Genomic DNA, 16,250 nt, shown 5'->3' with positions numbered 1-16,250 from the left:
GTCCTGGAGCTGGATCTAAGACATCTTACCAATTCTCCCTCGTCTGTCCACCTTTAAAGATGAAGTGACACGTGATACCTTAGGTAATGTCTTAGTTAATGAAAGTGTTCTAATTTAGTCTCAGTTTCAGGAGTTCCTAAACTCTTAAATGCTGCATGGTGTGTAGGCGAAAGTTAAAAAGTTTTTTTTTTTTTTTTCCCTTAGGAAAATGAATATAATGTAATTAAAGTGTGTGCAGGATAAATAAAAGATGAGAAAAAGTACAATAAGTGATTTTTCTGCCACAGTCAAAGCTTTTAGGGGGGAAAAATTTTTCCAAAACTTATCTTGAGCTGTTTAAAAATTAAATGAAGCATTTCTTTTTCAGCAAAGCTATGCTTCTGCCCATTTATAACACCACAATGGGAAAGAGTCTAAATAATTGAATTATCATCCCTTTGAAGATGTCCCCACCCTCCCCACCCCCTGCAGGGGACCCAGTTTGATGTTAAAAGAGGGAGTTGGGTTGTGAATTCGGGTACCAGAAAACTACAGGACTTGGGCCATGCTGTCCCAAGACTAGCTACCCCATAGGCGTCCAGAAGATCTAGAGGTTTCTGGGGTCCATGTTGTCTTAGGGTCAATTTCTAGCAAGTAAGAAATGTAGATCAAGCATAGGAATCACAAGGTAAAGGCAGAGGTGAGTGAAAACTTTGAAGCAACAGAGTAAATGTTTTCATTTCAGTCTCATTCTAGAGTACAAAAATGAGCTCTTAGTAAGGTTCAAGCATGGCATTGAGCACATGATGGTGGTGGTTGATACCTCATAATAAACCCAGGAGAGGTGAAGGATCGCCCCCCTCCACCCTACATATAAGGGAGGTAAGGTTCAGAGAGGCTCTCGAAGTTGTTTAAGGACACACAGCTGGTAGATGATGAAGCTGACAGTCGCACTCAGGGTTCTGAGTCTGTGTCTCTGTGTATGCACACTTGTCAGCATTCATAAGTTGTTTTAGAAGGATGGAGGGGATGGCCAATGGTGTTACTGTGTTAGTCAGCTTTTCTTCTCCACTGATGGGGACGGTGTTAGTCAGCTTTCCCTTGCTGTGATTAAAATACCCCATGAGAACAACTTAAAGGAAGGAAAGTTTTCTTTTGGATCATGAGTTTCAGAAGTTTAATCCGTGATAGGCCAACTCCATTGTTCTGGGCCAAGGTGGAGCAGAGCAAAATGACAGAAGGTTGTGGTACAGAAGTGAAGCTCTGCTCATGGCAGCTGGAAGTAGAAAGGGATGAGAGAAGAAGGGACAGGGCCACAGGGAAGATGCACCCTTCCAGGGCTCGGCCCCCAGTGACCCACCTCCCACCCCGCCCTGCCGGTCTACCATCCCCACCAGTCCATGTATTCAGACTTGGATGGACTGCTGAGGTCACAGCTCTCCCAGTCCCGTCACTTCTCCGGTGACTATTCCTGCATCAACAGGAGCCTTTTGAGCACAGCCCAGATCCGAATCATAACAAGGATGAAAGTTGGAGTAGATTTCCAGGGGTGAAATTTAAGAATTTTTGTTTCTTGCTCCCGTATTTCTCAGAAATTTGCTAAAAAAAAGGCCTGTAGGCTTCCGTTCTCTGTCCTCAATTCAGTGATGTACAACTTGGCTTTTAATTTGCTTTAGAAAACAGACTCCTAAAAAAAAGTCTCAACTCACTTAGGCAGTAGATAGGCTGGTACTACTGTTCCATTGAAACCAGGCTTGGGGGCTGGCTTGGCGCAGGCGCTAGGAAGATGACGCCAGTCCCTGCCCTCACGGGTTTGTATTCAGTGGAGAAGAGAAGTAGGTCAGCAAAGAAGTGAATAAGCCACGCTGGGACAGTGGTAGTGAGCTCAGGTAGGGAGACAGAGTGGGCTTCCTAGAGGTGGTGACATCAAACTGGGGCTGTAAAGATGAGCGGGAGTTAGGGACAAGTCGTGTTGGCATAGGAGGGAGAGAAAGCTCTAATGCCTTGGGGATAGCGTGTGCAAAGCCCAGGGAACAGAGAAGCATCCAGCATGTTGGGGGGGGGGCTTGGAGTATAGAGGATGGAAGGGAAGTAGAGAGATGAGGAGCCAGAGGTGGGCAGAGCCGGATCCTGCAAAGCCCAGAGATTGCAGAGGGCAGTGATGTGGTCTGATTCATGTTTCTAAAAGGTCATTCTGGCTCTTATATGCAGAATAGATTTTGATAGCTTCAAAGAGATGAATAGGAAGGCTGTATAGTGAGTATCCAGTTAAGAAATGGTAGACTCAGGGGGAGGTGAGAAGGGGTTACAAAGAATTGGAAGGTTCAGCAATATTTGAAAGATTAAAATCGGTGAGATCTGATGGTCACTTCAGCTTCTTCATTTTTTCCCCCCATTGGACAGATATTGACTGAGCACCTACTGCGTGCTAGGAATTGGTGTTGGGGATGTGATTTTTGTACAAAACAGATCCTACAGTGAATCTCGAAAATGAGACGTGGGCATTGAGGGTGTCAGGCCAAAGTATCACAAATATGAACCTGGAACTGAAGCTGGGTTGGAGTGATTCCCAGGGCAGAGAGAGTATGAGAGTGGGGTTTGTCTTAATGGGGGTGGGATGGGGGGGTGGGCTGGGGGAGCGTTTCTGGTGGAAATGGCAATTGATGGAGATCTGAAGGGAGACTCAGCCTTCACTAGAGCCAAGGGTAGGGGCAGAGTTGAGAATGCTCTGGGCTCAAAATATGGGCAAAGGCCCTGCAGTAGCCATAAGGAGAGAAGGAAGATTGGAGGTGTCACTTGGCCTTGGTGTAGGCAGCTGAGACAGTGCACAGGTGGAGGAAGAGAAGCAGCTGGGCAGGCAGGTGGGTGCTTTTTTGCAGCTGAGATGCTGTGGGCATCCAGTAGCAGAACCCTGGTATGTACAAGCTGTGAGATGTAGACCTAGGAGCCCTGGACACGCAGAGGTGGCTGGGGCCGGCAGAGTGCACCAGGAGATGCAGGGAAGATACAGAGAGGGCAGAGAGTGACACAAAGGGGAAGCCCACCCATCCCTGGCTTCTGTTTGCCCAGGAGATCTGCGACTGTGTTGTTCTTGCTCCCTGCTTAGGAATGGACTCCCATTTCTCTTTTCTTCAAACATCGCCCAGGGAGACATTTCTCCCAGGGCAAAGGGGAGCTCAGCCAGTGGGCAGGATGGCTGCTGGGGCTACATCTGTGGGATCCCCTCCCAGGGGCAGCACTCCATCTTCCACTGCTCTGGCCATGCCCCTTGGGAATCAACCTATTTTACCAGGGGCTTCAGCCTTCCCAGTGGTAGTGGCTGGTGGCAGCTGTGGTCTCAGAGTCAAAGCTTTTGTAGATAGCATGTCCACTGCATGCAGGGTCCTTTGCCGAGTGCTTGGTGAATGTGATGGTGGGTAAGTGGCAGAGTTGGGTTGGATGCAGTCACTTTGAAGACGTACCATTGGCTCCTTGGGGCAAGGGGTGTGTTCAGAGTTCCAGGAGACGCCTGTCCTTGTGGTTGTGTGTGTGGCGGGGGGACAGTAGAGGTATTCCTATCAAGGTCAGATGCTGAGCCAGAACTTGAGTCCAACCAGAAGGGATGCTGTGGGGGGATTGCCCTGCTGGATGAGAGATGTCACTGCATGCTTTATACCAGCATTTTTTCTGCAAGTCTGTGTATTTTGCAAGGCCAGAATCCTTTGGTAGGGAGCTGCATATAATTCTGTGTTGTTCAGCTTTTTCCCTACAGGGAAATTAAAGAGGATGATTATCTTCCCTGAAGTAAAATACATGTCATGGGTCAGACAGGAGACGATTTGTTAAAATACCCAGCTGACTCTGTATACAGCAAATCCTCACTTTTATGAAGAATATTTGAAACCCTGGAGTCTTCCACAATTTCACTTTTTTTTTCCCTCACTGAAGAGAAAATAAGTAGTGTTGAGCAGTGCAAAGGGCCACTGTCCCGGGCCCTTTGCAAGCATGCTCTCCTCTTTTGCTGAGACACCCCCTTGAAGTTAGCATTATCCCCAAGGCGGAGGAGAGCTAATTGCAACAGCTTACCTATAGAGCACCAGGCTGGCCCTCCCAGACTGATCACCCGGCCTGTTCTCGTGTGTGTCAGAGCTTGTTAGCCAAGAGCCCCGGGTGTGTCCCCAGAGTTGGAGGCACCACAATAATGCAGCTCCATGGCAGGCTGGCTCTGTTTTTCTCCCGTGTGGTCCCCAGGCATTGTGTGAGTGACACCCAGCCCTGAATGCAGCTGCTCCAGGCTTGCAGACACAAATGGTCCAGAATCTGATAAAGAGTCAGGCTAGCCCACCCAGCTTTCCAACAACAGGAAGTCTTCCTAAAGATTGCTCTCAGGGCCTTGCTTCCCACCTCTTCCCCTCAACCCCAGCGGCCTGTTCTCTTGACTTTCCCCGGCCTTTGTTTTTCCTTCCCGGACTTCACTGATAATTGCACCAGCTCCCTCCCTCCTGTGCCCTTCATTAAAGGTAGGCCAGGGGAGACCTCCAGAGGTTTCCAGAGAGACCGGAGCCTTCTTTCTGGTCCTCAGCAAGGGGGATTGTTGCCGATTCCCTTGGGGAAGAATCTGTCTCCTACTGGCTGCTTGCCCGGTTGAGGACTGTGGGGCAGGCAGGGGCCTGTGTTTTCAGGGGAAAATGTAAAATGTGGCTAAAGGTTACTTGTTCAATTATCTTGTCAACTTAATAAGCATATTGGTGAGCGAGAATCTGCTTAATTTTTTCCCTTTGACCTATGGAAATGTACATTGAAAAGTTAGGAGATGTCACAGTAGAAAAATCAGGAAACTGAATTGTGCATAAAGAAGAAAATTGGTCCCCCATAATCTCACCATCCAGGGAAGAAAAATAGTGAACAGTTTGGCCTGTGTTCTAGGGATTGTTGATGAAGACTTCATTTAAGAGTCAGACTCGGGTTAAAAACCCTGGTCCACCTGCTCGCTAATTTTATATGCTTTGGGCATCTTAACCACTTTGGAGGTCATTTGCCCAGCAAAAGATGAGAATAATGGCAGTGCCTGTCCCGGGCTATGGTGGTGAAGATTCAGCGAGAGAACATTTGTGGGCATGAGAGTGCTTGGTTGGCTATGGTTAGCTCTTGCGATCAGGAATGCAAGTCAGGCAGAATCTTGTTGTCGAAATTCAGTATCTAAGCATCTGTTGCCATTATCAGCTGCAGGCGACATTGGTGATGTCACACTTTGTCATTCCAGAATCCTGGATTGTGTCTGCTGCTTCACGTTTTGGGCCCGGAACCTTTCAGTTGGGTACCCAGATGGTGATGAAAGTTCCTAACCCAGCAGTCTCACTGCTCTTTCCTGACCTGGTCCTCACTGGGACCCAATGCCCATTTGAAAGGCAGACCCAGAGGAGAGTGTTAGTCACCCTGGACAAGGAAGGCCCTGGTCGTCTGGCCCAAGCACATATCTGCTCTTTTGCATTTGGCAGTTCCCCCTTGTCCTTCTGGGAGGCTGGTGTGTGTAGACACAGATTTGGTCTGACTCAAAATTCAAGCAAATCGTTTTCCAGTAATTGGACCCAGGGCTGGGAATGTAACTCGGGGACAGAGCACTTGCCTAGCATGTGCAGTCCTGAGTTCATTCCTCAGCGCTGGAAAGAAAAATCATTTTGTGCCTTCATGATACATGATACCCTGTTTTTGTTTTCCTTAAAATATATCAGAATTGACTAGCGGTGTCCCCCACTGGTAAAGTCTTGCCTATCATGTACAGGGCTCTGGGTTTGATCCCTAGTACCATAGCAGGGGGAAAAATTGGTCCCAGAAATAGGCTGACTTTCTGGTCCTTTAAAGATAAAACTTTTAAATATAAACTCATGGGGCAAATATTAATGTCCATTGGTGTTTGTCACTCGTGCCACCAGCAGGGATATTGTTTAAAACCTTCCTGGGGAAGTTATTACTACAGCTACTGGGGAGGCCGAGGCAGGAGGATTGCAAATTAGAGGCCAGTCTGGGCAACTTAGTAAGATCCTGTCTCAAAATAAAGTTCCAAAAGGGCTGAGCACGTAGCTCAGAGATAGAGCACCCCTGGTTCAATTTCCAGTAGTGTAAAAATAAATAAATAAATTAATTAAAAATTCTTAAAAGTTGCCTTGCCCTTTGGTGTAGTATCTAGTTAAGAGGAAACAACCAGTGATTAACAGGATTCTAGAGGGCATCCCTTGGCCAGCCCTCTCTGTATCTTTCCTTCAGGTTCACAGATGCTGGCTCTTTGGTTTGAGTTTATTCTGTATTCTCAGTTGCTCTCTCTCTCTCTCTCTATTAATAAGTTTGTGTCTGGTGAAATGCTCTTTATCTCTCTTGCATGGTCTGCATTGTGTGGAGGGGAAAAATGAGTCCTCCCCTGCTTGCGAGAAGCAACAGGGTTTGAGCTGAAAGGGTTTGCTTTCAGTAGCTGGCATTCCTGCTAAGGGAGGAGAGTGCTTCCCCAAGTTCCATGTTGATCACTGCTGCCTGATTCTTCCTAAAAGAAAACTTGGCACCCAGAGAGCAGTTGAAGGGGAGAGAGCACTTTTCTACACCATTGCAAGTCCCTGGGCTTTGCCAGATAAATGACTCCTGGGAGGGGAGTGGGTGGTAAAGGTGTTTAAAGGGGTCTGGGCTTGGGGTAGCCCTCTGTTTCTCTGTGCATCTACCCACCAGGTGTCTACCGGGAATGAGCTGCTGTCCATAGCAGCCCGCCCTCCTCCCACTCGAAGGAGTTTGTTTGGTCGATGTCAGTTCAGCTTTTTAAAATTGGCTCCCACTCCTCAGTATTCATGGCCCTGATGAAAAGCTGTTTTTATGAATCACTTCAATGTTTTTGTTAATATTTGTGTGTGTGTGTGTGTGTGTGTGTGTGTGTGTGTGTGTGTTTAATGATTTCTGGGTTTTGTAAAGGTTTTGTGGAACTTACGAGTATTTTCAAAAACTGCCTCTGACTAGCTCTGTCACTGGCCTTGGAACCTTCTTATTTTCACCAGAATACTGAAGGGTTTTGGAGCCAGGTGCTGTCCTACGACCTTTCTCTCTCTGGAAGTATTTTTGGTGAAGGAGGCACCACCACCACCAACAACAACAAACCATTTAAGTAACATTTGGGTGAAGGGTGTACAGTTGAATTTTTAATAAGGCAGCTAGGGTTTGGGGGTATTTATGACACCAGGTTTCCTTTTGTTAATATCATTTTGTTCTTTGGTACCTTGGCCCTGGGCTAATAGCTCTGCCAGATTCAAGTTTTATACCAGGTGTTTCCTTCTAACTTAACATTCCCTGAGGCGCATTGACTATGTTAATGTTTCATAAGTCAGACTTTCCAGCCCCTTAATTGCTGCAAGTTCTTGGCCAAGTTCCCACAGTCTTTATAGTCACTGTTTATTATTGAGGGTCTGCAACTTGTAGAATCCGATTCAGGCTGGTTTTGCTAGAGACAAATGTTACTGTGGTTGGAATGTCCTGAGATTAAATAATCTATCTATGAACAAAACTGTGGTGCCTATGTCCTTTCTTGGCTCATGGAATCTCCTGCCTGTCAAAGTCCTATTTAAATTTGGCTTTTAAGTAAGGCACTTTGGAACACTGAACTAAGCCAGCTCTCGGTGACCCCTGCTAGCCCAACCACCTGGCATGGCTTCTAACCATGTTGCATATTTTATTTTGTCTAGGATTTTCAAGGAAGCCATGTCTGACAAAATGGCCAGTTTCCTACATATCGGAGACATTTGTTCTCTGTACGCCGAGGGATCAACAAATGGATTTATCAGCACCTTGGGGTAAGAGCACACGTTTCTTGTGTGGCAGGTTCTTGTTTAAAACATCATAACATCAGCTTAAAAAAAAAAACATGATTTTTTTTTTCCTAAGATAAGCACGTTACTGTTTTACTCGGCTTTTCCAAGGGCGGTTGAAATCACAGATTCCAAATCCCAAGTTAGCCAAGTTTAACCTCTTACACAAGAATACTGTTTTCCATCTGTTTTGAAAGAACAAACCCCTCATTAGTTAAGACTCTATGAATTCAGAACTTCTTGGATGCTTAGGTCTCTTTGAAGCAGAACCTTCCTTAACTTTCCTAATCTAAATTGCCAAATGCATTTGAAAGTTACAAATGGCACCAAGTTGTGTCAATTGGGTTTCTCTGTTTGTGCTTTCTTCAATCTCGATTCCACTTTTTTTCTTTTCAAAATTTTTTTGTAGTTGTAGATGGACAGAATGCCTTTATTTTTGTTTATTTTTATGTGGTGCTGAGGATCGAACCCAGTGCCTCATGCATGCATCCAGTGCTCTGCTTCTAAGCCATGGCCCCAGCCCTTGATTCTACTTTTAAGGATATAAATATATGCCATTATGCCCTCTTTGGATTATCTTCTCCCCTTTCCTCCTATTCCTGTTGTCTGAAAGAGGAAATGAGAAGCCAAGTGGCCCCCAAGGCAGACAAGAGCAGAATGAAGGATCAACATAGTGAACTCCAGACAGTCAGTAATGGTGTGTACTCTGTATGGAGGAGCACTTAGGCCTGGGGAGGCTTTGTTGAATTTGGCAAGAGCTGATCTCAAGTAAATGGGGAGAAGGCAGGTCCATAGTATCTCCAAAAACCTCTATTTTACAGCAGCCAGAGTCTTCCTTTTAATTACAGCTATTATGGAAATCAGGCTTGTTTTCTGGTGCTGATGCCATCAGTATTCCCAAGGCCTCATTCAGCTTACTCCACCCTTAAGGAGGAAAGTATTTCAAATACAGAATTACAGCTCAATTAGACCTGGGTTCTCACTGTACAGAAAGTTTGGTTTCCAGTCATTTGATAAAAAAGAAGTCAATGGGTTTGCCCGGTCACCAGTCTAGTGACTGCTTCTACATTGGATGTCCCTACCTGGTGGACCTCCTCTTCCTCTCTGACCGCCCCTTCTTTCATCTAGGCTGCCTCCTCCTCCTTTCCATCTGCCATGGTTGAATTTTTCACCCTCTTATTTTTCAGCAATGGCGACAGTAATGTACAGCAGCGGTAAGCCCTGCGTGAGCCCCGTGGGTGTTCACTGTGTGCCAGGTGCTGTACTAGGTCCCGTGCCTACACCCTCCTCTTAATCCTCAACACCCACCTCTTCACAGTATCACCATGGTTCATGGAGGCAACACCTCTGCATTTCAGAGAGGTGCAGATGCTTGTCCAAGGAATCACAGTTTGGAAGGCTCTTGTCTCCAAGGCCAGGGGTCCTGACAGTTACCTTCTGTAGGGCAGCCTTTCCCTTCCCAGCTTCCCAGAGCACCCCTCCTCGCTGTCTGCCCACAGCTCTGGTCTGGATGTCAGGGCTGTCAGACTTCTGCCCCACTGTATGCTCACCATTCCTCAGGGTCCCTTGTCCCACCAAGTCATCCAGGCTCACATGCATGCGGGTCAGATGCAGAGTCCCAGTCAGCCTCTGAGATTGTACCTCTTTTTAGGGTCCTACCTCTTAAAACTCCTCCAAGGTTCGAACTCTTTGCTTTATGTTTTCCTATTAAAAAGTATTACAAACTAATTAATGAATGAGTCCCCCTCATCCCCTGAACACACATAAAGTGAAGATATGGATTGATCCCTAGCACTGCAAAATTAGTCTTTAAATAATATTCCTAGTTGTAGTTAGACACAATATCTTTATTTTATTTATTTATTTACTTAATGTGGTGCTGAGAATCGAACCCAGTGCCCCACATACGCTAGGCAAGCGTTTTACCACTGAGCCACAACCCCAACGCTGCAAAAATGTTTTAAAAAATTAAAAAGCAATTAAGAGAGGGTGGCTGTTCTTTAAAATTTGGATCTCTAATACTTTTTTTTTTTAACCTGGGGATTGAACCTAGGGGCACTTTATCACTGTGTCACATCCCCAGACCCTTTTATTTTTTTCATTTTGAGACAGGGTCTCACTATGTTACTGAGGCTTGTGATCCTCCTGCCTTGGCCTCCAGAGTCTGTGGGATTGCAGGCATGTGTCAGTGTGCCCAGCTCTGGTACTTGCTTTGGATGAATACTGTGTTCACCTTTTTATCTGCACATATTGGAGGATAGTTGGCATCAAAATTGATTTGGAAAACTAAGTTTGAGCCCACCTTCTTCCTTTTTGGTATGTTTAATGTTATTTTATGGAGGAGCAGTCATGGGGCTCAGTGGGACTTGGTATCTGGCTCCTTGGCCCCCTCCTGTTGGTGGAGATGGGTGTGCTCACCTCCGAGTGGCTTCATCTGCTCCTTGAGCTTTAGAACTCCAGCCCAAGGAGTCACAGCTCAGAAGAGAGAGAGCCAGTGTGTTCACAGATGCTAACTAGTGACACGCTTCTGAGTCACCTCCAGATCCTGTTGGAAATGAAGGTTCTTGGGTCCCTTCCCTTCCGTAAGCCTGGGGGATGACAGGGTCCTGGGATGAGTGTTATTTAGACAGAGAAAGACTGATGAGCGAAGGTGAGAATCTTTGAGACCAATTCTTCCGTTTTACAGATGAAGAGATTGAGATCAGAAAGGGTGAGAAGGACAGTCACATCTGCAGGTGGCAGAGAGCCTTCAGCAGTCTAGACCTGAACAGGGCCTTTTGTCTTCCTCCTTCCTCCTGGTTTGAGAATTGGATGAATGACAGCCCTGCCTGGGGTTCTGTGCCCACCTTTTCAAGTCTTTTGTTGGCTTTGGTGGTATTACCCCTAACAGGATTGAGGGTGGGTTTGTTTTATTGGTGAATTATGCTGTTGCCTAATGATGGGATTTGCGGTTTCATTTTAGTCCATGAACACAATTTAACAATATAATTTGGTCAATATCCATCCCTTGCACTTCCTCCCTCCGTCCCGCCCCTCCTTCCACCCCCAGGTCAGTTTCCTCTCTTCTGCTGATCTCCATTTGCTTTTCATGTGATTACACCCCAGGGTGGAGTTTTTATAGCCCTTTATACTCTTTTGAGTTTTTGCAAAAATAAGTAAATGAATGAATAAATAAAGAAATAGAAATAATAAAAAAAATGATAGAAAAAGAAACAGAAAGCCTCAGACCCTGGACCATGTTGGTGCTCCTGTTGATGCACAGTGAGGTCTTATGCTCTGAAGCCTGAGGAGGACAGATGCCGGTGGCTACTCTGGACACTGGTTCACTCACCAAATGGACACTGACTTCCAGCCTTGGGCATCTTCTGGGCTGCACACCAGGCTCCCACGGCCTCCATGGAGCTTGTAGCCTAGAGCATCTTTGCTTTCCGCCGGGGAGGTTGGGAGGTTGGTTGTTTATTGGTGACTTATTTTCCTGCTTTGTCCACTCATCACGTTTGAAGCTCCAAATCCTTCCCTCCTAATCTCTGTGGGTTTTCTCAGGGCTTCTGGCACCTAGAGACGTTACCTTCCTTGTCCTCCCACCTCTATTTCAACTCTCCCACTAATTCCAATGTGACTTCCTCTGCCTCCCGCTCTCATGGCCTCAGCCACATTGGGTTTCTGGCTGTATTTTCTTCCTTTTCTTATAGCCTTTTCAGTTACACTGTCCTTATCAGTTTGCTTTTGTGGCTTCTGCAGTAGCCTTAAGCTCACTAAGGGCTGGGGCCAGGCTCGTTTTCACCCTCACATCTCAGGGCCTCGTACAGTGCCTGGCGCAAAGTTGGCACCTCAGCTAACCATTCATTGGATTGCACTTGCCCTTTTTTTGATGTCTTCTGACCTTGGCAATATAGCAGATCGTGTCCACATCTATCACGAATATGGTTCAGGGCAGAGAACAGTCGCCTAATGCATCCAGCATAGAAACAGAACCTTGGGCTTTTGGATTAGATGGAACTCCGTTTCCTTTATTGCAAACAGCTCCCTGGCAGAAGAACACGAAGTCTACATTTTGTGCAGGAAAAGCCCTGGGATATTTAATTTTTTGCATAGCGCCGAAGAGTTTTATTTTCCTAGACTTAGTTTGATCTGGCACTCATCTCTGTTTTCTTTGCAGCCTGGTTGATGATCATTGTGTTGTACAGCCAGAAGCTGGAGACCTTAACACCCACCTAAGAAATTCAGAGGTAAGGTGGTGGCCTTCCCGATAGGTCACCTTGACTTGCTTGAAGGGCATTGGCTCTGTGGGGGCTGGAGGGTGGAAGGTGGTAAAGCAATGATAGGTTTATTTACTTACATATTTCTTCTATATAGTGTGAGGCATTACAGCTTCTTGAATAAGACATAAATAAATTTATTGTCAAGATTTGGATGGGTTCTCCTAGGGCTTTCACATGCCTATTAAAAAATGTTGGTGCTGATTCAGTTTAAAGCTTTTCATTTGTGCATGTATTCCTCCAGCCGAATAGGATGTATGGATCCAGTTACAGGAACATGGGTTATTTCAGTAGATCTCATTGACCCTTTGGGGGGGCCCTGATAGTTTTAGATACCTGACCTGAAATGAGCCACTCTTAATTATTGCGCTTGCTTTTAAAGTGAAAAGATAAAGCCAGGAAGCTTTCCCACCAATGTTGGATTTTCGTTTCTTTTTCTTTTTTTTTTTTTTTTTGCCTCTTGGTGTCGGTGTCTTGAAAGGTAGCTTAGTTGATTGAAGAAGGTGTATAAAATACAGTTGCAATCTTCCATAATAAGCACTTTATTTTTTGATGTGGAGGGGTTCGTTATAACCACCTACTGGAATTATCTGGGGAAACTTTCAAATTCAGTAGATGCTCAGGGCCCCCCTCTAGATCAATTAAGTTAATCCCTAGAGGTTGGGGACTGGGGTACTGGCGTTCTTTGAGGCTTTCTTAAGTGATTGTTTTATGCAGATGGTGTTGAGGACCCCCTGGGTTAAGCATTAGACTTAGGGCCTCCTTTTCAAAGGACTGAAATCTTGCCATTTGCAGATTAGATCCTTTAAGTTATAGGTCCTTATTGCTGAGTGATTTAGAAACTGGCTTTTTGGTTGAAGGCTAAAGAGAGGAGCCTAAGAAGGCAGACATTCAGATCGAAAGAAGCCATTTGAGGCCACTGGTGTTGACCTGTATCCAGTTGGCACGAGGCTGTCAGGAGAATGTTTTTATCTGAAGATGCAGGGGGCGGGGGGACAGGGGGACTTTGAAAAAAGAGTTGTTGAGGCAGGCCCTCAGTAACAGGAGCCAGAGGTGGCTGTTGCCTTGGCTGCCTGTTCAGCCTTAATCTCTGCTCCGTGTCTCCTTCCAAAACAAGACCTTGAGTGCAGAAGGGAGAGATTTGATCCCATGATCGTGATGCAGCCACTTAGAGAATTAATTCCCTGCTCCAAGATTGATTGACAGTGCATGGCAGTGCTGAGGATGCTGCCTGCGTTAGCCTAGGGAGTCCGCCCTGCACCCTGGGAGGGGATAGGTATCCTCAGGTGCAGATACCTTGTCTGGGTCATGTGGATGGAGATGGATGATTCTCAACTTTGGCTGCACAGAGAAAGCACCAGGAGAACTTTTCAAAAATACAGTGTGTGTGAATTACACTCCCAAGGATCCTGTTTCCATGGGCCTAGGGATTTTTAAAAGCTCCTTAGGTGATTCTCTCGTGCAGCCAAAGTTAAGGACCACTGTTAATGGTGCCTGAGCAGTAAGCTGCCAGCTTTATTGCTTGGGGGAAGAGCTCATCCAGGCTCAGCTTTTGTGTTGGGGACTCAGTGGAGCAATGTGCATCAGGAGCCTGTTGCCAGGCTCCACTGTGGGTTCTTGTCCCTTTTCACGCAGGTCTTGGGGGCGGGGAGTGACCCTGGGAGAGATGGCAGTGCAGTGTGGCTGTTTGTTTCTGTTTGTAAAAATAGTGGAGAATACTGTTTCTTTTCTAATTGAGAAATAAAAATTGTGTCTAATTATGATATTTTTAAATATGAGTACATTGTGGAATGGCTAAATGGCTAAATTGAGCTAATTAACACATACATTTCTTCCCATGCCTTTTTTTTAAGTGAGAGCATTTAAAATCTTTGCATGAAAGATTTTTTCAAGTAGATGTTGTATTATTATCTATAGTCACCCTGTTATACAGTGGACCTCTTTTTAAATATTTATTTTTTAATTGTAGGTGGACACAGTATCTTTATTTCATTTTTATGCGTTGCTGAGGTTTGAACCCAGTGCCTCAGGTGTGCTGGGCAAGCACTCTCCCACTGAGCCACAACCTCAGCCCTTATAGTCAACCTCTTGATGGAATCCTTCATAAATGAGATTTTGTATTTTGGACCAACTTCTCCCCAGTCCTTTAGCCCTTCCATGGCCTCTGGTAGCCACCATTCTGCCCTCGGATTCTATGAGCTCCGCTTTTTAAGATTCCACATGTAGCTGGGCTTGGTGGCCCTATAATTCCAGTGGCTCAGGAGGCCGAGGCAGGAGGATTGTGAGTTCACAGCCAATCTCAGCAACTTGGTGAGGTGCTAAGCAACTCAGTAAGACCTGTCTCTAAATAAAATACAAAAAATATGGCTAGGGATGAGGCTCAGTGGTTGAGTGCCCATGAGTTCAATCCCTGGTACCCAAAACAAAGAAATAGGACCATTGTAGGGGAAGTGAGAAGAGAGATGTTTTCCTGGTTCTGGGGGGTAAAAGTCCTCTTGCTTGGATGTCTTTTTTGGTGGCTGACTTGAAGGGACCGTTTTGAGATGAAGGCAGCAGTCTGATAGAGGTCATTTAGAAGAACCAAACTCCTTTCATGGCCTGGCCTGTTTCTACAGGTGGTCACATGGCAGTGGCTCGACTTGTTGACCGCCTTTCTCCATAAATTAAAATAAAGGTTTCAAGGTTGTGAGCTGTTTTGTTCTGGTGGGAAAATGTGGTCCCAAGCTTGCTGTGCAGCGGGCTTTGTGAATGTGGGTCAGGATGTCCTGATGCCACGTGCTAGACCAGAGGCCCCTGAACCTTGGTGAGAGCCCCGGGCACACCTGCCTTTGTAGCTGCTGCGGTTGCTGGGAGGATCGGCTCTTCCAGGTGTGACGTGAGCATTGAGGATTTCGCAGTATCCCTTCGGCTGACTTAAAACTTTTTTTTTTCCCTAAGATGAGGGAAAACCATGTCTCTTTTGGATGAGAATGCTGCCCTTTCAAATATAAGCATATTTTGAGGTTGAAGTCATTTTGATGTTTAGAAATGTCACAGAGGGCAATTTGGAGGCATTTCTAGACCATTTCCGTGCAGTGCTGTTGCTCCCTGGAGTTTAACAATCACATGGAAAAGAGAGACGCTGGCCTCAGCCCAATGGGATGATGGAGCCCTTAGGTCAGCAGTTGAAGGAACTGCCTTTAATCATTGGGGTCCCCTCCACCCATTTTACTGTTTCCTTATCAAATCATTTTCTGCACGGAGAATCAGCGTACCCTGTTCTTAAGTCGATGGGAATCAGGGTCCTGTTTATGCCGTGCTCCCCTGGCCTCACTCTAGGGCCTTGACTTTGGCAGCTCCTCCTGAGGTCTGCAGTGCCATGGTTAATAACACAAGTCCTTGGCCCGGGCTTCCTGGGTTCAAGTCCAGGTCCCACTACTGCTGACCCATGTGGCCCTGGACTAGTGGCATCTGCCCACCTTGGTTTTCTCCTCTGTAAAACAGAAGAGAATTGTCCCTGCCTCATAGATTTACTATGTAGGTTAAATGTGTAAGAACTGATGAAATCCTGTCGTTGGTGACAACGAGGATAAACCCAGAGGACCTTGAGCTTAAGTGAAACAAACCAGACGCAAAAACACAAATACTGCATGATCTCAACTCGTGTGGGGAATCCTAAAAGTTGATCTCTTCAAAGTTGAGAGTAAAATAGTGGGGGATAGAGAGAGAGTGGTCAACAGGTACAGTGTCACTGTTAGGAGAAGTAAGTTCTGAGGTTCTCGGGCACAGTAGGGGCACTCTAGTTAATGGTAATCCATTGTCTATTTCAAAATAGCTATAAGAGAGGATTTTGAATATTATCACAAGGAAGAAATGATAAGGTGCTGGGGATGTAGCTCAGTGAGAGGGCACTTGACTGGCATGCGTGAGTCCTTGGGTTTGATCTCCAGCTCTACAGAAACAGCAGAAGAGCTAGGTACAGAGGCACACACCTGTAATCCCAGCTACTTGGGAGGTTGAGGCAGGAGGATAGCAAGTTCAAGGTCAGCCTGTGCAACTTAGTAAGACCTTGCCTCAAAATAGAAAAATGAAAAGGGCTGGGATGTTGCTCAGTAGTTACGCACTCCAGATATAATCCCTGCTACCGAAAAAAGAAAAATTAAAAAAAAAGAAATGGTAAGTATCATTTAAGGTGATAGGTTAATCATTCTGACTT

General features: G+C 45.9%; 1 long non-coding RNA gene across 1 annotated transcript in view; it reads left to right on the top strand.

Annotated features, from left to right (window-relative positions):
* The first annotated feature begins 7,681 nt into the window (after positions 1 to 7,681).
* LOC143388814 (uncharacterized) overlaps positions 7,682 to 16,250 on the top strand; it is a 45,978-nt gene continuing 37,409 nt past the window's right edge. The window contains exons 1-2 of the long non-coding RNA XR_013090073.2: positions 7,682 to 7,781; positions 11,956 to 12,025. This is a non-coding gene — a long non-coding RNA (uncharacterized LOC143388814). The remainder of the gene's footprint in view (positions 7,782 to 11,955; positions 12,026 to 16,250) is intronic.

Source organism: Callospermophilus lateralis, unplaced genomic scaffold, assembly GCF_048772815.1.
Source record: "Callospermophilus lateralis isolate mCalLat2 unplaced genomic scaffold, mCalLat2.hap1 Scaffold_45, whole genome shotgun sequence".
NCBI lineage: Eukaryota > Metazoa > Chordata > Mammalia > Rodentia > Sciuridae > Callospermophilus > Callospermophilus lateralis.
The sequence above is the reverse complement of the archived record's forward strand: the minus strand, read 5'-3'. Positions and strand labels throughout refer to the sequence as shown.